General features: G+C 37.1%; 1 protein-coding gene across 1 annotated transcript in view; it reads left to right on the top strand.

Annotated features, from left to right (window-relative positions):
* Positions 1-19696: 19696 nt before the first annotated feature.
* ca10a (carbonic anhydrase Xa) overlaps positions 19697-22660 on the top strand; it is a 257091-nt gene continuing 254127 nt past the window's right edge. Inside the window, exon 1 of the mRNA XM_044337472.1 lies at positions 19697-19722. The gene's annotated coding sequence lies outside the window, so the exon portion shown is untranslated. The remainder of the gene's footprint in view (positions 19723-22660) is intronic.

Raw genomic sequence — 22660 nt, forward strand, 5'->3', positions numbered from 1 at the left:
TCCTTTGTGGAATCGATACTGACCTTCAATATCACAGCATGGTTTGTAGTGATGAGCGCTATCAACCTGAACTCCCTCAACAGGATTGTAAAGATCAGAGGTAAGATCATTGGGTGGGAACAGGAGGCACTCAGCCACATCCATAAGAAACAGTAAAAAGGCCTCACAAATAGCTGAAGACCACTCACACCCTCCACACCTACTACAACCTCATGCCCTCCAGACACCAATATAGGACTCTGACCCTCAGAACCAGAAGGGCCACATCTAGTTTTGTACCCACCTCCATCCATCTACTGAACTTTCCCCACCCCCACCTGTTCCTTTCAGGGATAACAGACTGATTAACAGCCTCCCCCCTCCAGGGAAACTGACTAGTTAATATGACATATGATTGAAAGTGCAGATGACAGACAGTAAATCATGCAGATCCCTTCTCTATTTTTGTAATATGTCCTTTCCCATTGAGTGCTGTAGTATAACAACCATTATACAATTAACCAGTCAAACTCACTCACTGAAGTTTTTTACTGAGTAACCTGATGGCTGAGGCAACAAATAAAATGTACCCATTTGTTCTGTCTGTCTGCTTACATAAATGAAACATTAGGTAGAGAGGACAAGACATTGAGGACTTGTTCAGCTTTTATTATTTAACCAAATAGTACAAAAAACATTTATAATGTGTACTACTAATTTGCTTTGACAAATCTATTTTGAAAACAATGAAAACAACAAAGGAAGTGTAATGTTCTTGTACTACATGCAAGTCATGGGGAGGAGGTAGGTGATGGATAATTTGTTGGACAAAGCACACCATCCATATCCATATTTAGCCCAAAACATCACCTTTCCATAACCATAACCCCTTTAGATTGGATTTTTTTCTATTCCTAAGATTTTTTTCCCCCGTTTTTTTTCTTTCACATAGAAATAAGATCATAATTCATGGTGTTCACACACCCCTTTAAAGAAACCCAGACATTTAGATATTTAGATATTTATAGCTGAATTTGAGGGTTCTAATATCCCCCAAGCAGACATTCTTGAAACACATAGAGCATATAGGTTTGGGCAGGTCCACCATATCAGTTGCTATATTTCATATTCATGTAACACTCCTATGGGTGCAGATGTTGAGTGATTTCATCAAGAGACATCTAAAATGTAGTGTACATAATTGTAAATGGCCGACAACAACCTAAAACCTCTGTAGCTGTGAACTCTACAAGTGAAATATTATGGAATAAAACTTAGTATAAGTGGAACATTAGAAGAGTACTCCACCAAAAACCTGGCGCCTACATTACCCACAATGCAACTTGACCATCAACAGTTTGGTTGGAGATTCAGGTGTGTTCCGCTAGTAGCAGCTAATGTAGCCTGAAGCTTGTATCATGCCTTGGTCTTTAGTCTGGCTATTTGTACATCAAAAGTTGACATTTATTGTGTAAATAGATTCTAAATTCACTTTTTTTAACGGTGCATTTTCATTGGCTGAGACCAATAGATATTTAATGTCCATTACTGTGGATGCTGGGTCTGACGGTGTTAACCAATACATGTATGACACAACCATAATAACATTAATCATGCTTTAGTTGCCAAGAGCAGATACTGTAGGACAACAAATTAAATACATTGACAGTCAACAGTTTGCAGATACATTTAATATAAAATAATTTACTTTAACTATTTACTAATACAAATTAGTTGTACAATAGGTGTCAAGATTGGTATTTCACAAATAAAATAATAAAATATGTTCAGGTCTATTTGTACCATTATCCTTCATCTCTGAGAAGTTAAATTGGACTGTCTTGAAACATTTGAGGAATACTCGTTCCAAAACACAGCAGAAATGATTTAAAGCCAGAACACAGCATGTTGCCAGTACATTTTTGAATGATCAGCATGTTTCCAACAACGTGCAGATATATTAAAATCATGCAAGTGTCAGACTGACAGATATCAACACCAACACTAATCTCTTGCTGTGTAATTGTGCTAATTTCCCAGGGTACAGAAAATAAAATACATATGATGTTTGCAGACATGTTCACTAAATGAAGCTGTCACATGGAGACAGGTGCTCTGACTATCAGTACTAATGAACAGTTAGACATTGGAGTTTAACAAGATGCCTCAGCCCTCAGTGAAGTCATCTTAAATGGGGTGGAACAGATGCCTTGCGGGTAAATGTGTGGCCTTTAACGCAGTATTAATAAGCTCTGGTCGAGATATTCAGGGGCTGTTTTTCAGTCTGCATTACACCTTGATGAGTGTTTAAATGAAGTACTGACTGTAAGAGAAGACCACTTTCACTCTAAGGCTTTTCTGCCATGTTTGAGATTATTATCCAGGGTGCCTCTGAAGTTGTACTAACAAATATTGTATTTTAAAGCACATTTAAAACTTCTATGCATAGCATGTAAACATCTTTAAAAGAGTACATTAACCTCAGTTTTACATTTTGTACCACCATGTTAGATTTGGCAGAATTAACAAGGCTGAGGTTGCTTTCAAAACTCTTTCATTAGTGATGTTGATAGGAGTTTCTGAGGGTGCAGCCAGGCTAAGCTTAATTGGCTTTGGAGCTTTTATTTTTTAGGGGAAAGGTGAGATCACAGCAATTCAAACTCAGGTTGCACAAAAAGTACTTGAAAATGTGTCAAAACACTTCGACACACTCGCAATTCTGTTCAAAATGAATTGCATTGTGTTCTGCTACATGGTCACCAACAGTTATATATAGTTATTAAATAGTATACAGTTTTAAGATACTATGTTTTCAATATTAGGGATAAACTATTAACATAGCAATATTGAAAATAACACAATGTAACAGCATTTTACACATGTCAGATTTTCTTTTGGACATTTTCATTTTGTGCTTGAAGCTAACATTCCTATATCACAATAGTAACTGATTATAATTATGTATACCATTATATCTATAAAGGATTTATAACATTAACCTTTCCTAGTTTTATTACTTAACAATTGATTGTAATATTTAGACTGGCTTTTTTACTCAAGGTAGAATTTACAAACTGATTGATAAACTTTAAGGTAAAATTGGTCTGATGAGTTACTGGCTCCCCCTGACTGACTGGAGGTCAGGTCCTCTCTAGCTGAGCTCAGTAAAATTTGTTGTAATGTATGTTTGTTTGGTTTTGTTTTTTGTTTTTTTTTTCAATTTTAACATGTTGTCAGTTTCTTCTGTGAAACTTTTTTTTTTTCAAAAATATTGTCATTTAACCACATAATGAATCACTGAAGGTGAAAAAGGTCACGTTGTAGCATAAACGTCCTCGCGCCTGTTTGGCTCTAAAGGTAACCTAAGCTTTTCAATTTAGTCTTTTTTATTAAGATTGCAAAATGAAAGGCTTTATTCCATGGCAAAGACGTTTTTTAAAACTCTGCATGACACATTGAGGTTAATATTAAGGTTGTTGTTAGTGAACATCAGATTTAAAGGAGAATTTATTGACTGTTTTTAGGCAATTTGGAGGCAGTAGAACAAGCCATAAAAACAACATTGACATATCTTATAGATGTGTAATTTGTTCACAAAGAGTTGTCGATTTACACATCAATCATGACATTCTTTGCAGTTGAGTTTCTTACTAAGTAAGGAATGTAAATCCAATATTTACAAAACTTTGATTAGTGCAGCTTTAATAAAAAGCATATTTTTTGGCATCTTGGGGGCAACAGAAACAAGTTGTAAACACAACTGTGACATATAAAGTTAAAATGGCTAATTAGTAAGTATACAATAGCTTTGTTTTATACAACCAGCAGACACAGAGCAGCAATAGCATTCATTTGGAGAAGCGTTTCTTCACCTGGTAAATGTAAGTCCAATATTTACTCTCTTTTAGCTCTGTTTTGGTCTCTACCTACTCCTGAGAAAAATAAATTTGTCTTTAGCTGCTAAATCTCCACTATGTTCACCAGCTAGTTGCTGGTGCTAACTTTGTCTGTCTGCTGTTTGTTGCTGGACATGTACAGTGGATTGATCAGAGCTTTCCCCTAAACCAGGAATTATACAGATGAGAGCCATGAGACTGAACCAAAACAGCAAGCTTGCAGGCCAGAAAACCAAAACAATGAGCTCAAAGATGGAAAAAAAAGCCCTATAGGGAGTGGGAATTGTAGCATTGGTGATAAATCTCTGTGAGATTGTCACTAGGAGCACCACCTTTTATAGTACACATGCTCTTCTGATCCACTGGTCATATAAAAGTATACATTAAAGCAGCTTTAAACAGCTGTTACACTCAATTTTGATGCTATTGTTGAAGAAGATTATATCAGTATACCAAAACCAGAGTTTAATTAAGTTGAAGTAGTGTGATATTTGTTAAAGATCTTTTCCACCACCTGCTATTTACTCAAACACAATATTTCTCAGGCTCAGTATTGGGACTGACATGTCAGACTGTCCCTGAGCTGATCAGTGACAGCAAAGTGTAGTAGGATATTAATGTCACTTTTCTGCCTGCTCTTTTCCCATGATGCTTCAATTTATGCTTTCAATTTACACCGTCACTTGGAGTCTCCATGGCCAGCTTTAATCAGAGTTTTGAGAGGCAGCTGTGGGAGCTCTCCCGCTCCAAGCGTTAGCAACAGAAATATGAGATTTTGATTGAGAGCTCACCACTCAAACAACTGCACAATTTACTGACTTTGTTTTCTTAATTGACTTATAGGAGAGTGTTTGGAAGTAATTATGGAGTTTTATAAGTATGTGAAGTCTGCTAATGCCATACAGAAACACAATAATGCAGTTATTATACAATAATAGCCTCAGGTCGCTAATAGAGCTGACTGTCATGAGGTGTAAATGGGCTTTTTTGGATTGTTATTATTTTCGGTGTTCGCTCTGTTTATCCATAAGGTATCCTCATGATGATGATTCCCAGGTAAATGACAGGGGTACATGGTAAAGTCAATTGCACAATTTGTGAATCATGATGACACATTATTGACAATTACTTTAAAAGGGTTTTATAGGATTTTCACTCTAATATAGTTGGGGGACTTACAAGAGGCAGATAAAAAAAGAATGGTCAAAGTTGAAGCAGCAGAGGCAGAGATACTCTGACTTTAAGTGACTTGCATGGGTCAAGCTGGAACCTACACTTCCCATAATACAATTTACACCCCATTCGGACTGGATTAACATCACAGGGGATGGTGGGGAATGAAATATTCTGTGCTTCTCAGGAATTTAACTCATCTTTCCGGATGGTGTTTTAATCATTGTGAAATGATAGCATATGGTCTGTACTGTAGTAAAAATGGACACTCAGCAGGACAAAGCAAAAATTCTCCACAGGGGGACGCCAGAGAGTTAAAGTTGAGGCAAAGATACCGCGTGAGATGATTTGACGTCAAAAATTGTCCGCCTTCTCAGAGTCATGACCCAGACAAATCCTCACACGCTGAGATAAAACACATTCCTTTCTTTCAGTATGACTTACACTTCCTGAGGATATCATTATCTCATTATATATCATTATGTCCATTGCCAAAGTCAAAGACTTTTGCAAATTAAGATCTAACCAGCTACCTGACCCGCCACCTCTGAATATGGAAATTTGTCACCTTATATAGACATCATCCGAGCTGCAGCACTTCTCCAGGTCATAATTACTATGGCTGCTGGATGGAATCTGTCACTCAAATGTAACTATGGGTCGTTTTTGGCAACAGACCTTATGACCTATTGTGTCTATTCTTGGGAGGGCAGGCTCATCTAAACTTGCCACGAAGTTACTCAACAAACACAGGACTGACAAAATGAAAAAAAAGGTATAAAACCAATGTATGAAAACATTTTGTCCAGCACTTCCTACAGTACAGTACACTATAGTGTAGCTATGCCACAAATCCACAGAATAACAGCCTGAGTAATCCCCTTCCTGAACTCTCATTGCGGATCCAATTTCACTGTTTCACTGCAGTGTATGGCATTGCCATTAAAAGAAAAAGAAGTCATGAAAATACACCACACACACACACTCACGCCACACACACAAGGGTATTGCTTGGTGAACTCTCGTGGGATGGGAGGCAGTTCCACCTCAGGGAGCTGTGAAGGCCAACGCTCGGCAGAGTCGACTGAAGCAGAGCCACGTAGGCTGGGTGCATACAGATGACTGCATGCTTGTATAGGTGCATGCAGGCTGTATACAGTATGTATGTTGGGGTAAAGGGCAGAACATGCTACTGCAGTGCCTCGGGAACAGATGATGTTTTCAATTGAGAGCAGGAGTGAAAAAAAGGGCGGTAGGGCTGCAGGGAGGGGTTGTGAAATACAGAAAACAGCTAGGAGAATGATAAGACTTGTTATCAAAAGGCACTGCACAACTCTATTTCCGTTTTGAATGTAGAGCGTAGAGCTTAGGTTCTGACACACGCTATACTATGTTAGTAATGTCCAATAGTAGGATTCACTCAGACTTTATTCACATGTACACTGTTTGTCAACCTGATAAAACAACCTCTTTTTAATTCATTCTATTCAGATGTAATTAATTTTGTCAACAAGAACTATGACAGACACACCGGTACCTGAATGGTTACTATGCATGCAACCCAGTCACCAGAACAAAACGTTGGCATTGCATGGTTCTTCAAACCATGGCTACGTTAAATGTCTATGTTTCAGTGTTGGCCGTTATCAGTTGAATAATGATGTTTTATGATGTGACAACGCTGTGGTTAAGGTCTGGTTAGGGTTAGGGAAAGATCATGGTTTGGGTCAAAATAAAAAAATGAAATAAAAATGGCTGCAAATGTCCCGATGTCTCACTAAAAACACCTGGTTTCAAAGTGGGCATTGGTTTCAAGGTGGTCTTGAACCATGCTCTCTGCTGATTTCCAACTTTCTTCCAACAAACTTCTTAACCATCCACTGACCTCTCCTAATAACAAAGTCAGCTCATATAGATCTCATGTGAGCTACGTCACTTTACAAATGTTGATATGATACATACTGTTGAAATGTTAATATGCTACGTATTACATGTGTTGAAACGTAGAAAAGCAGCGTATCTCCAGTTTGCAGAAACGTACAATGCCAGTGTTTTATTCTGGCGACCAGACTGGCACATGTCACATAACTGCTATGTCCCTGGTTTGATTCCAGCCAGGGACCCTTGTTCCAAGTCATACTCATCTCTCTCCCCTTGTTTCCTGTCTGCCACTTCACTATCAACTGTCCAATAAAGAAAGAAAAGCCATAATAATAATCTTGAAAAAAAAAAAGAACTAGGACGAAAAATATATATTGACAACTTTTTTTCACAAAAAAAACCTAAATAAATAGTAACCTTTGAAAACGAGAACTATGATGAAATGTTTTACATTTTTTGTCAATGAATAAAAACTAAACAATAATATGAAACGGACGAATCACAAACTGTAGCTACTCCAGCAGCCAATAATATCTGTTGTTGAGAAGTTGATTCAGCTGTTTGAGCTGTTGCTCTGCCGTTAATAAGAAGCATCTTGTATTCAGTAACATTCTGTCTCTGTCAGTAATGTTATCTGACATCAGCGCTTCTCAGAAGAAACAAGATTTATGGACTAATTCATCCTCAGTCTAAAATATCACTAACCGAAACTAGACTAAAATGTCTTATGTGTATGTTGACTATAACTGACAAAAATCAGATTACTATAAAATTTGACTGAGACTAATCTACATTTTCATTAGAAGACTAAAACTAAATTAAAATCTTGTGCCAAAATGAACACTGTTAACAGATGTAGCTAAACACTGTAATTATCACCTACAAATAACAATCAAAAATAGCCACAATAATAACAATAATTACCTAACTAATAATAAACAATCATAGTAATAATAATTACAGATACAACTAGTCCGTTTGTTGCATGGACTTAACCCACATTCCAGACAGAACCCCACAGCTCTACGTAGGGCTATTTACAATACATCAAAGTACAGAACAAAAATTGTATAAATAATACACACACAAATAAAGATTAAATTAAGGAGGAAAAAGCAAATATCATCTTGAAGCTAACGTTTTCTATGCAGCAGCTTGTGTTTTATAAAAGAAGAAATGTCACGTTTCCACAGGATGCAATTGTGTCTCCTAGAAATGATACTCATACTGTATACAACTCATTTGCATTGCCATGTTTATTTTGTAAGCATGCTGGAAATGCAATGCAGGAAAAGTTTGTATTGAACACATCTTCATCTACCATGTGTCTTCTGTGGGATGTAAAAAAGCTGTAAAAAAATATTTTTTCTCAGACTCCAATTACTCATGTCCAGTTGTCAGTTGTCATCTGGGTTGTCATTTAAAGTTGTATAAGTGAAGTAGTATGGCGGGGCGGCTGTGGATCAGGAGGTAGAGCTGGTCGTCCACCGATCACAGGTTTGGCGGTTCGATCCCCAGCTCCTCCTGTCTGCATATTGAAGTGTCCTTGTGGAAGACACTGAACCCCAAATTGCTCCTGATGGTCAGGCAGCACCTTGCATGATAGCTTCCTGCCATTGGTGTACGAGTGTGTGAAAGGGTATTTCTCTAGTAAAACCATCAACTGATCACGTCACTTCCAACAGTCTCATTCTCCAGGTAAACTTTCATTCGTGTCATTCATAATTTACTCCCATCAGCTTTATAGTTTTGAACCAAGACTGTCAGTATTTGGATAAGTGGATCATGAAAAATAATTAGTACATCTGTTTTTTCAAAGTGACAGATACATATATACATACATTATTTAGTCAACATTAGGTAAATATAAGTGTCAAGTTGGACTCTATATGAGCAGATGTGCAATTAAAAGCATTCAAATTGGTTTTGGGACATCCCTAATTGGAATCAAAAGGGCAAAGTAGGCAAATACTCTGGGGCCTCAGTCTCCCAGGTTTACAGTGTGGCAATTAGTTTGTAATTGTATTCATCATAACTTTGTTTGGGAATATTCAATGCTAAATACCCAACATGAAAAGGAACTTCACAGTGACTTGAATTCAGAGATATCAGCAGGGTTCTGGGAAGGGGCAATGTCCTAAGTTCATCATTCTATTAACACACGTTACAGGTATTCTCAGCAAATTACAACAGTAGACAAAGGTGTCTCTATTTTAATAAACAAAAGAATCCCTCTAATTCACCACTCCACAACTGCTGACTCCAAAGGACGATATACTATAATTACTGCATCCATCTATGACAAAAAAATCACAATTGCCAACATATACGGACCCAAAAGCGACAATCCATCTTTCTTTGACACATTTTTCTCTACATTACAAGAACCAACAAATATCATAATTTGCAGAGAGTTTAATACAGTAATTAATCCTGCAATTGATCGGTCAAGCACAGCCGGCAATTGATCCATCAAACCAACCATAATATCCCATGATATATAGATAGACATGGATAGACATGGAACAACTATATTGCTAAAACATTTCACTTTCAGATCCACCTTTCCTCAACACAACCATCAAACAACATCCCTGCTTTAAAAATACTGCAGTCGCCACAACTCTGACAGCCTGGTGGAAATTCATCAAGATTTTTAATTCTACTCCAACCACATGTATATACACTCCTATTTGGCACAACCCTGACTTCCAACAGTACCCCTCTTCACTATCACACATGGGTACCAAAAGGTATCACATACCTTCACCATCTTTTCAGTTCATAGACTTCAAAGACCTTATACAGAAGCACAGAGTTGGGAGACACAAGTTTCTAGAATACAACTTCAATCCATAATCAAAACAAAAAAATAACATATTAATAATAATACACTTTATTTATACAGCGCCACTCTTAACAAAGTTACAGAGTGCTTAACAGAGAGAAGAAAAAAGGAATTAATAAAACAGCTATTAAAACAAAAGAAAAACAAACAGATCATAAAACAGTGGGGAATAAAATGAAGTTACACAAAAATATAAACTGTCACAAGTGGGATAATAAAACAGCAACATATCAAATATTCATAAAAGCTGATTCTTGGTTTTGGGATTTTATGTCAGCATGACACAGCCCATTCAATCACAATCTGTTTTATTAGCCAGTGCAGCATACAAAGAATGTGTCTTGATGTTTTCTCCCAAAAAACGCAACACAGAAGAATAAAAATAGATTAAAGTAATGTAGTGCAGAACTGCTTGATCACTCAAAAAACACACAAAGAGAGCACTGTCGGGTTATGAAATAATGTAATCAAATAATATTATATAATCAGAAGTACAATGCAACTGAGAGGGAGAGCATATCACCTACAATTACCTTTTCTCTCTCTGGCGAGCTGGCACTCAGCCAGTTCTTAAGTACCCTTGTACAGACTCAAAATATCCATAGCTAACCCTCAAGGTCGGTACACAGCCCTCAGATAGAAACAAAGGTCAAGAGTTCAACTAGTCCAGGAATAGTATGTCTTCTTGACTATATATGCCAGAATGACAGCACACAGGTGTGGACCAAAGCAGCATCAGATGACAAAGTGACATTGTTATCACATTGAATTGAAGAACAAACAGTACTATCCTCTAAAGGCTTGACAGCTCAACACATGAAAGAGACATAGAAATCTACATAAGTATGATTTGCCCTACCACTGGTTCAGACAGCATAATCTAACTTACATACAGTCAACTGTCTCATTTTACAAAGCTAGGAGCTTAAAATAGACACAACATGAAGGTATTTGGAACAGCAGTTGAATAACAAACTAACATTGACCAATTAATTTGAGATTTGACATTTATAACATATATAATATATACAAGAAATACGTCAAATGATAACAACTATTTAAATCTCTCTCACAGCAAGGTAGTAATAATAATAAATACAGTCATATTAAAATTGTCAAGGAATTGATGTAGAACTGGTAAACCCAAAGTGAAGTACTTGTCAGGAGGCTGGGATTTCTTACACAGGGAGATTTATTGAAGCTTGATCAAGGAGAACAGAGTTACAGTACAAGTGAAAACACTGCCGTCTACTTCTGAACAAGAGTATTTAAACCCTTCACCAAACCCTCACCCTTACTACATCCAAATAAGGTTATTCTTTACACTATATTACACTATGTGGACTATAAACAGGACCCTATGCTGACTAACATTGACTGAAGTCATGTAGTCTGTGCACTGGTCACTTGCTATCCATTCTAAGAGGAGACCAGTCTGACTGTCTGCACAGTGGACAGCATATCTCTACCTGACCTTGGTTACCATAGGAGACAGCCAGCCTTATCAAGACAGCTGCTTACCCATCACAGAGAGATGAACCGCTCTGAAAGAGACAGGTCACGACCTTCTGCTGCCAGGATAGAAAATACCAGAGAATGACCCGGGGAACACAAATATTTTCCCCCACAAAAATGAAATTGAAATGTTAAAATCTATTTACAGAATGGAATAGTAATAGTTTTGAAATGGGATATAAAACTTGTAATGAAATATTGACTGTACAAAGGAAATATGGACTGTACTATAGACAAAGAAATGAAGTGTATGAAATATATGAAGGTATCAAGAGCAAAAATTAAATGTGACATGTGTATAAATAATAAAATTATGTAACAGTGGAGGTTGAATGTAATGAACAATGTAAAGTCCAGTTTGATGAAATATATGAAAATGACAAGTGCAGGGATTACATTGGAGTGCTTTATTGGATAATGTGGCTCAATATTAATTGAGGAAGACTCTATGTTTTAATAAAGATGATTTCATATTAAATATCCTCAGCCACCTATTCTTGGAAATATAAAATTAAATGAGCAACTTCACATTTTACAATGTTTTCTTAACAGAGACAGTGGTGTTTGGCCCACTGATGGCAGACAACTCAAAACAGTAGTTGAACGCGCCCACAACACAATGCCCTTCCACTGTCAAAAACTGTCAAAAAATTTTTTTCTCAGAATCAAAAGGAGAAATAATTAAAAAGTGATGCCCTTAACGCTAACCTGTTTTTCATTGTTGAGTTATTAAGGACGCTTTGTGTTTTTCTGTTGAGAAATGTTAAAGATATCATTAAAAGAAAACCTTTTAATGAGGAAAATACTGAGTGAGGAAAATACTTCCGGGCGGGTCCTCCAATCACAGTCAGCCAATCACATGCAACTACATGGTTTCAGCGACAGCAGCGTCCATGGCAACCACCATAGCAATGATAGAAAGCCTGCAAAACTCTTAACTGACAAACTAAACATCATATACATTCACTGACTGAAGATTATGAATATAAAATGCTTATTTCTCACTAGAAATGTTATGAAAATGTATTTGAATGCAGAAATGATCATAGAATATTGCATTTTGCGCTGAGAATAAAAGGAATGGCAACAGCAACAGTTGAGCAGCAGTTACGTGATGTGGATGCAGGCCAATAGAAAAGAATAGCCCAAAAAAAAGTAGACATCTCTCAGTTTTAGAGCCATTATTGTGAAACTAATATGTTGTTTTGCACTGTGGACCAACATTTTGATGTGAGACTGGGTTTCTGAAAGACTGTTTATTTATGTAATGTTATGTAAAATTGAAAACTGTAAATAAAGTATTCACAGTGCCTTGCACATGACTAACTGATCGTGTGACCCTGCACTGACACCCCTGTATCAAAATCTAGCTCTAAGACCTTCATTATTTCAGCTGTCATTGTGTTTACCTGAGGCATAGTTAAATAAGTTTAAATTAGTAATATTAGTAAATTATATTAAATTAGTAAATTCATTTTTTTAATTAAATTGCCACACCTGGGGATAAGCAAACCTTGGGCCATGTAATATTTCAGTATATGAACATTGTACACAGTGTACAGAGTAGGGATGTGCCCGAATACAAACATATATTATTTGGCAAAGCACAAATAGTGGAATTATTTTTAAAATATTTGTATGAAACAAATATTTTAAAAATTATTTGTTTTCGTGAAGAAAAAAAAAACATGTCAAATACCAGCGTGCAGGTCAGTTACATTGCTATCTCAGTCTCTCCTCTGCTCCACTGTTACGTCTATCAGCAGGTCTCAACGAGGGGAGTCACATCCACCTGCTACATGATGCGCATTTCCTAATTTGGACGTCACCCTCAGAGTTGGTGGTGTTCCCCAGAGATAAAGCTGAGCTACTGACACATGCAAAGTGCTCTCAAGAGACTCTCCACAACCTGTTCCCCTTCTTCTTTCCACAAAGTTAGGTTGTAAAAAATAGGCAATAAATGAAAAGTGCAAAGCAAGAATCACCTTTGAAGTTCTGTACACGTTACACAGTGTGCTGTCTCTGTGTTATGGGTGTATAAATAGGTAGAGGTCTGTTTGCAATGAGACAATGAGTAAAGTTTTAGCTCAGTAGTCAGCGCAGTCGTCTATGATCTGGGAGACTCCAGTTCAAGACCTGGTGTGAGGACCTCCCTCATGAGGTTTATTCCTGAACACTTATTATAACACTTTAATTTTCTAAAATTAACAAAAAATTTAAAAAAACTGAATTTTTAAGCCTCTTTCCACTTTTATTCGAATATAAATACAAATAATTGTGCTGCCTCAACAAATATAGATACAAATACAAATACTGGGCCCTTTGCACATCCCTAGTACAGAGGAGAAGAAGGGTTAACAGAGGTACAGCATTTCATTCTTACCCTTCAGCCCTTTAGTAGGTTAATCCAGCCATGGTTGGAGCATGTTTGGTGCAGTCTTCAGACTAATAAAAATACATTCAGAGCACAACTCACTGTTTGTTTAAGCTAAATCCAGCACAGAGACTATGAGTTGCTACAGTATAAGTTAGTATAAAGGCACTTCATACACTGCTATCATTGAATACAGAGAAACCCATTCAGGGGAACCAGGGAACTTTTCTTTTGCGATCCTACAGTCATCTTTCTTAACCTCACACTCATTGCATTGATTTGAAAGGCACTGCATGATGACTCATTGTGCATTATATCAGATGCTATTAGTCATATCACTGGCTGTCTGACAAGTCAATTTCCGCTTTCCTCTTTCTCTTTAAAAAAAATTGACAATAGATGTTCCATTTATCTCCAAACCTTTTTCACACCTCAAGGCTAAAAAAGTCCTAATAATTTTGAAACCAAGATCCACAAACATTTAACAATCATGCACTCTTAAAGTGAGCTCAAGAATAAAGTTTCCCCCGCAGGGTGAACAATAGGTTTTAAACAGTAATTTGTTAATTGCTGTAGAATTAGAAGCAGCTAAATTATCCCCCAGGGTTAATTTAATTAGTGCTAGGCCTGAGGAGAAGAGAGGAGAAGAGGCAAAGACATTATCCTTTTAAAGTGCACTTCACTGCTTTGGCATCAGGTCCTCCTACTGTATAAGGGCAACGATTCAGCAGGTTGCCTTCACCAGCTGAATCTGTCAGCCTCTGATGGAATATTAGAGCCATGGAGATTTTCTCTCTCTCCTATACTACAAGAGGGAAAATATTCTGAGAGGAAAACTCAAAATCTCTGAGAGTGAAATAAAAAATTCTGAGGAAAAAAACCGGATTACAGATTTAAAATTTAATGCAGTAATGATTTATTAATGAAAAAAGTCTTGAGTTTTCAGTTTGAATTCAAATGTCTGATAAGAATCACTCCACAAAACCGCACTGCTCTGCCTTTGCCTCTTCTCTATCAAACCAAACTCCATTCAAAAATCTAGACGTTTTGTTGCAAATGAGTTCACCTTCCTTGCCTGTCATGTACATAATGCTAAAACAAAAGTCATGATATAATATGATCCACTCTTTGATAAAGTCTCAGCTTTTACAATTAGACCACAGTGTTCGCTGTCACTCTCCTTGCTGTATACTGGTGGGAAAAGGAGATTACAGGGGAACCAATTTTAAAAAGTGCTCCTTTGTTGATGAGGATTGAAGGATAACCACTTATTTGTTGCAGTGGAGGCAAAATATCATACTTTCAGTAAAAGATTGTGACATTGTTGAGTGTGACACTGTTGATTTTGACAACTTTTCACAAAAATGCCACAGTATCCTCTAAAAAGTTGCTCGGTTCACTGCAGCCTCCAACAGAGATCTCCAGATACTGCACTGTGATGGGCTGCTTCTGCCCTTAAAGGGAAACTGAGCAGAATATTTTAATGAGTCCACACACCATTACTAACAACTAGCCTTTTTTCAATTAGTGTTCCACTCTTCATGGATGAAATTACCAGGTGAGTCAGCCAACAAGCTCACCAGGAAGTGGATCCGCTACAACAGCTGTAAGAATTTCCAGGGGACTACTTTCTGTGTTTAGTTTTAGTCAGACTGAAAGTGTTTGAGATTTCTCTCCAACAAAGGTGACGGTCTATCCCGATCCATACTGTATATTTCAACAGCCATACAAATATTATATTTGTATATGTATAATATTTGAGAGTTAAGAAAATCAGATACTGAGTAGAACATTTTACAGTGTACAAATAAATTTGTCTCTGGTGAACAAACTGTAATGAAACTGAATGAAACTTTACCAAAAACTGTCTCAGTGCGGGGATGTACAAATATATATGGAGATAATTAGTCAGTTGTTAATAAGGCATGACAGATTTATATAATAATTGGCTTTAAGCTGTGACATGAAATAAAGGAAAAAAAGTGTCTGTGTTACATATTGTGCTGCAATTAGGAAAATGATTGTGCTATAGTGATAATATAGTCTTAAGGATATGCTTGTACAACTGGGAAAGTGATTGTGATAATGAAAAAAAAAAAGCGTGTCTGGGATTTTGATGTGCAGAGTGTTCAAAGATTTTTATCCAAAAAAAAAAAATCATTTCAACTGGTTTCAGTCTGCTCCTCTTGTAGCTCGCTACCTCTCCAGCTCTGGAGGAGATCCGTTCACATGGCACTGATGTTGCTGGCATGTGAAGGTCCCTTTTAGCCAGTTTAAAAAGGTTTGGGTACACTGCTGCGTGTGTTGCCCAGTAGTTTAATGTGTCTTCTCCTCTGGAGAGGTAGAGTTCTGCCAAGTAGCCAACTGTTGGACTCTGAGTATGCTTGTGTGTGTGTGTGTGTGTGTGTGTGTTGTTTGGTACAGTACAGGTATGTGTGTGCATTTATGTCTGTCTGTTCTATAGTATCAGGCCTGTAGCTACCATTGAGGACACTGAGGTCATTGCTTAAACGACTTAGTTGTGTGTTGAGAACAAAGGTTGGCATCATCTCGCCAGCAGAGCTGTTGCAACTCATTACATTATGTGACATGTAATGAGTTGTGCACGTACAGGATGGTCCTGTCATTCTGTTCACTTTGTGGATGAGGGGACTGTAACCTGGATACACACAACACTTACTACAAGATCAGTCGACACTGTTTGAATACAGGTCAAAGCACACATGGCTGTCCTTACCAACATGATATTGTAATATGGATGATACAAATCCTCTTAGATGATTTAAGAAGAATAAATAAGGAGGGGTGCTCTGGTTATATAGCCCACCTCTTGAAGCAAGATTAGTCAATGCCATGAATGATAAACCTGGATATAAGCTTCCATAGATTATATTCCACCTGACCTACACATGCAAAACATGCAACTACAAGCTACACCACAGGAACAGAACTATTAACCTATACGCTTTCAAAATGTGACAAACTATTGTGCACACAATCAATTAGGAGTTTCTGCTCTGACATTTTTATTGGCAAAAATATTCACAGCAGGAAATAGGCTAATATATTATAATTATATTATACTACACGGCAGCCCCTTTGAATGAACAATTAGCCTACCTCGCTGCAGTCACTCTGTTACTCTGAAAGTGACCCTTGCCCAGCTTGCACGAGGATCGTGGTGATGAAGGATCACATCAGGACATAAAGCCTATGTCCAAAATAAATATGTTTGCATGTATGAGAGAGAAGTCAGTCTCTACTGGGTCATTGCGCTGCTAAAGATTTTGGAATGATAAGATTTCCTGATTCCCTTTGCTTTCTCTCTGATGCTGCGCCTTCATGTATCAGAATCTTTGCAGACAGGAAATGAGGCACAGATAGATAGATGTGTGTGCAGTGATTATTAACAAAGTGTTTCAGTGATACCTCATTTATCACTGTAATTCATTGATCAATAATGAGAAATACCTCTTCTTATTTTTTTGCGACTAAGAATTACATACATACACTCCACTTGTTCTACTATATTTACATTTTCACTATCATGCCATGTGTGACTTTTACATTATGGCTTATTGTTTGGATGAACTTGAGTAATGACTGTTACACTTGTCAGGTAATTTAGGGCAAAGTGAAAGTGATTTCAATGCAATAAGAAAGTGAAGTGAAAAAGAGGAATTTCAAAATTGGCCATATTTGTGACTTATCTTGTGTTGGATTCTGATCCAATTTTCATCATTTTCATACGTGTTGGCAGTGACATTATTTCCTAAGTTATTACTAAGTGATGATAATAAATCTATACATTAAAATGCATAGACTTATATTGTAGTTTTCAAACTTTTCATGCATTTTTTGGTGGTGATAGAAAATGTTCAAAGAGTTTTTAAAAGTCTTTAGACGTCCTGTGATTTATTCATGGTGCACTGTAATAAAAACAGAAGGTGGTATGATGATACTGTTATAAGTAGTACATATAAACTAAGAAGGATGTTAACCTGAATAATACTCCAGAGAGGGAAGCCTTGAAACTCAGTGCAAAGGTGTTGGTAACATAACAACTGATTTGTCTGCCATTAGTAGAACAAATAACGCAGTAAGACACACCAGCTTCAGAATATGTGCAACATTTCACTGCCAGTGTACTTGTGAGCTGGGGTGTCCATATAAGCAGAGGTTAAGTGTCCAGATGCACACTGCACTTTACTCCCTATCCACTGCACAGCGGGGCCACTAAACACTCAATATGTGGACTGCACTACAATAACGACTCCATGCTGAGGGGATGCATGTGTGTGTATGTGTGTGTATGTCAGTGTAAATGGATGAAGGTGTAGTAGGTTGTTGTGTTCACTTCCCAACCTCTGGATGCATTAAGCATTCCACTCTGCTCCAAACACTCTGAAGCTCAGCATCAAAAGAGAGCCGACTCCTGCCATCGCATAAGTTTTTATTGATCTCGGGTTAAGAGGGATAAACACATTGATTCATGTCATGTACTGTGTGTTAGCTTGATTTGTGCTCAGCTTGTATTGCCTCTGACCTAAACATAAAGCATCTTTTTTTGGCTCATACAGATGAAGTTATTCACTCCAGAGAATGAATGAAACATATATGTTAAGGTGGAAGGAACATTTACATAACTAAACTGCCACTATAAAGGCTTCACTCAAATTCACAGCAGTGGAAAAACAAATATTACCTTGGTTTTCAATCAAATGTATTTAATGATCATTCTGTTTTTTCTAACTTGGATCAAGGCTGTTTGTGGTAATTGATTTTATATGTGAATATGCAGCTCTAAAGCATAACATCAACAGAACAGGACAGAATCTCTGACCTTTATTTCTCACTATGCTGAGGTGATGTACAGGTGTACTCCAGAACTCTGTGACATCACTGCAGTGCAACAGAGTACACTTGTGGCCACACCCATCAGTGATCAGGAAGTGAAACAGGCTTGAAACTTTCAACCACAGAGTCTAGTGAAACACTGCTGTTAGGTTACTCTTTCAACTCCAAATTCATTCAGACTAAGGAATAAGATTTTCTTCCCTGTGGAGAAAGGAACACAATCTGTTCATGACTAATACAACAAGTCTGGACCACTCATGAATTTTGTTTGTACCAAGGAGAAAATTCTGTGTGCATGAAATTGAGTGAAAGTTTTGTTAAATCCAGTAAGTCCTCCTTAATATATGTGAAAAACATGTTGTTGGTCCATGCCCTCTAGAAGGACACAGGAGTCTTGTCTGATCTGACACCCATAATGGCAGGATGATACTGCAGTTTCAAAAATAAAACCTTTCCTCGTCTGTGTGATGGGTGCAGCCATGACAACAGACTGAAATATTTATTTGGTTATCTTCCCACAGTCTCACATGCTCATTTAGGTTCACATTTGGATACAATTTTCATAATTAAATTAACAGAATTTGACTTTTGAAGATTATTAGTATTTTATACATACATCATTTCTAGATGACGCACACATTTAATTTTGTTGTTTTGTTGTCTTTAAGTTGCAGTGATATCATTTATAATCGTGGTGCTGGACGCCTGATCATTGTTGAATACCTGCATCTGGACCTTACCAACCTCCTTTTGTTTATATATTTTGCAGTTAACGTAGTAAGTTTTGTTTAGTTATTTTGTGTATATTATGCTTAGTTAATACTGAGTTAGCACAAACTGTCTATGTAGTGTTTATTTGTAGATAATTTAGTTATTGTGTCTTGTTGAAGGGTCATGTGTCAAAATGTAATTTTAAAGAAATTATGATTCCAGTTGATATTTTGCTTTAATGATGCATATTCTTAAACGTACAATATGTAATTTCAGCCGCTAGGGGTCTCTCAATCAAAACACTAACAAAAGACGGAGTGTGATGACGGTGTGAAGTAGCAAGGGATCATGGGAGTTGTTGTCTTCGTTGTTAAATAACCAGCTTCACCGGGATAGGATTACTCCAGTGTTAATCATTCGGGATGTTTTTACCGGGAGCCGAATTACCCGCAGAGGCAACAGACAACAAACGGACCCGGAGATTACAGGTAAAAACACTGAATAAAGCAGTTTAACCTGTCCAATGACTAAAGTCCTTCTTCTCGCTAAAAGATATAGTTAAAAGCGACCTAAATTTATCATGAAAATGTGGCTTAAAACTGAATAAAAGTCCATTTATAACAGTTTCTGTGGAACAACCACAACACCGATGTATTATCTTGTATGTGTGTAAGTTACTCTTTGGTAGACGCCATTGTAGCGGACAAACACACCGCCGCCGTATGCATCTTGTGCGTGTTTACTCTTTGGTAGAGGAGGTATGACGCCATTGACAGGCGACCAAATGAAACAGTCCGTTACTTTGATTAAATCACAGATTTCTCTGGGGTTGAAAAGTGTTGGAAACATTTGGGATAATGTAAGTTCACAACTCAACAAAATATATAATATAGATCTAGTTGTTTTTAGACATTTTGATGTGGAATAATTACATATTATACCTTTTTTAAATTAATTTACATCTTATCAAATTACCACAAACTACTTGGTAAACAGCAAATTTGAGGAGGAGGTAGTATCCAGCATAGAAGTACTGTTTTTCTGAAGCACTTCTTTACTGTTTTCTGGGGCTCTGGGCAAAGATGTATGAAACTGATATGTGTAGTAGATGTGTTGGTAGGATGAGGCTCAACAGCAGCCTTTAGCACATCATCTACTCAACAAATGAAGTATTGAGATCTGGGAATTCTAGCGAAACTTGGGTTTTGGGTTAAATTTAAGACTTTTAAACAACATTTTAATACCACATAGAATGTAATTTAATTCCTTTTTCATGGTCATACAGGTCAAAGAACAATGGAAAACAAGTAGGGACAATAAGGCCTACAATTATTTTTTAAGTGTATTAATTTATTGACATTTATCACATTTCTGCCAGCACAACAATCATTCCTAAAAATAAAACAAATCAATTAACATGACCTGGACACAGGCAAGTGGCAGAATATTGATAGATGGATTAACCAGTTACAAATTGATGAATTAGATTAATTGTTAAAATCGACTCTTTCCCATTGTGAATGGATGAATTTAGCCACTGTGGCTTCCTGCAGCAAAATCCACTGTGGCGCCAGTCTCACTCACCTCTCCTGACAGCCCACAACAACACACAACAAAAAAATGACCTTATGTTACTGTTTAAGGTTTGCAAGAGAAAATATTCAAGACCTTTGTAAAATGAAATTGAAGAGGTGTTGAACTGAATCCAGTGTTGTTTGCAACTTTTCAAGACCTTCAGACATCCTGCAAACTTGTTTGGAAGAGGAAAAAAATGATTGCAGTAAAATTATCATCCAAACTGTCTGTTCTAAACATCCGTCACAGTTTACAGACAGACTTCTTGCTCCAGTATCCATACTTACCATAGCTGTGTATCCTCATAGTTTTCCTGTGCAATGAGAGATCTTAACCAACATTTTAGGTGTGTTTCCTTTTAGTTTTACCTCAAAATAAAGTGGTTTTGATAATCTGGATATCTGAATCTGCAGTATTTCCAAATCTTAGCAGTTCCTTGGTGAGTACAACATGATTAAAGTCAGTTGAAATGATGACTAGATCTAAGAAAGTAAGACCAAACTTGCAATAAACTGGAATGATCCTCTTAATCACAATCCTCAGAAGTGAAATGCTGCCCGTCATCTGTTAGATCCAGTCAGGTTTGTTCATTCTCTGGTTTGCTTGACTGCTTATGAGATGAAAAGAAAAGACCAAAGGCCGGAATGTGACACTATGTGACATGTGAAAGCTGTCAGGTTGACGTACTAACTCCTGTGATCCAGGGTGACCTGAGATAGCAGCTTGTCACAATTGTGTTATGCTCTTTTATCCCAGATTATACCTTTAGTGTTGTGAGGTTATAAACAGGTAATCTTCTTGCACTCTTTAATCAGATGAAATGTTGAGCATTAGTGTAGATGTGTCGGCTTTATAAAGTCGCCTGTGCGCTGCTCAATGTCACCTTGTGTTCTCAACTAAAAGTGAAAGCTTTTTGTCAGCTTTGTCACATGAATACAAACAATTTAGAGCGTAAAAAGGACACACTTAGTGAATTAAGGTCGTTCCTATACAAACACAAATCTCTGAGTAAATGAGACATTTTCCGAGACATTCCACACCATTCCACCATCTCACTGCATCAGAATTTCAATAAATCCCTTCATGAAATACAGAAACCCTGTTTTCATTGATCTGATCACTCTGTTTGCAACATCATTGATATCAAGTTGTGATGTCACATTATAGGAAAGAAAACTACGTCTTTTACCTCTCAACACTTCTGGTTTACACACAGGCATGAATGTAGCAGTAAAAAGATAGACTGGGTTACTTTTACTGAAGAAAAAGTTAAAAAAAAAAAAAATTGATGATGATCCGTGACCTTGCATATTGATATGTTGTATTTATTTTTTAATTTACAGGCCTCGGGTTTTGGGGATCACAGCTCAGGTGCAACTCAAAATAAAGTTATAAGAGTTGGCACGATTTATGGTTGTTGTTGGGGGGTTGGGGGTGGGTGTTCAGTTGTAATTCAGGAAATACTTTCACAAATTCTAAAAGAAACGATATAAACTGTAACGTGCTTCTTTCTATTCAGTCTACGGACAAACGACTGAGAATGAATGTTCTTCAGACTCCTGGATTCCAGTATTGTGTGTACTTTGATGGATTGAGCCCGGCCCTGTGTAACATTAGAGGGCTTTGCATTTGGCTGGTTTCGTGTGATTGTGCCCTGTTGCTGTGGAAACTGATAATAACAAGATTATTATCATTTCTTATTTCTTATTTTTCCATGATTTCAGGAAAAAGATGTGAGTGAATTTACTGACGCTTATCCTTAAAAGATTGCATAGAAATATCTTTGTAAAGGGTAGCTTTTGCTGAATTTTGCTATCTTTGTATGATGTCTGTGTGTTCAGATTTGACAGA

This window comes from Thunnus albacares, chromosome 20 (assembly GCF_914725855.1).
Source record: "Thunnus albacares chromosome 20, fThuAlb1.1, whole genome shotgun sequence".
NCBI classification, from domain to species: domain Eukaryota; kingdom Metazoa; phylum Chordata; class Actinopteri; order Scombriformes; family Scombridae; genus Thunnus; species Thunnus albacares.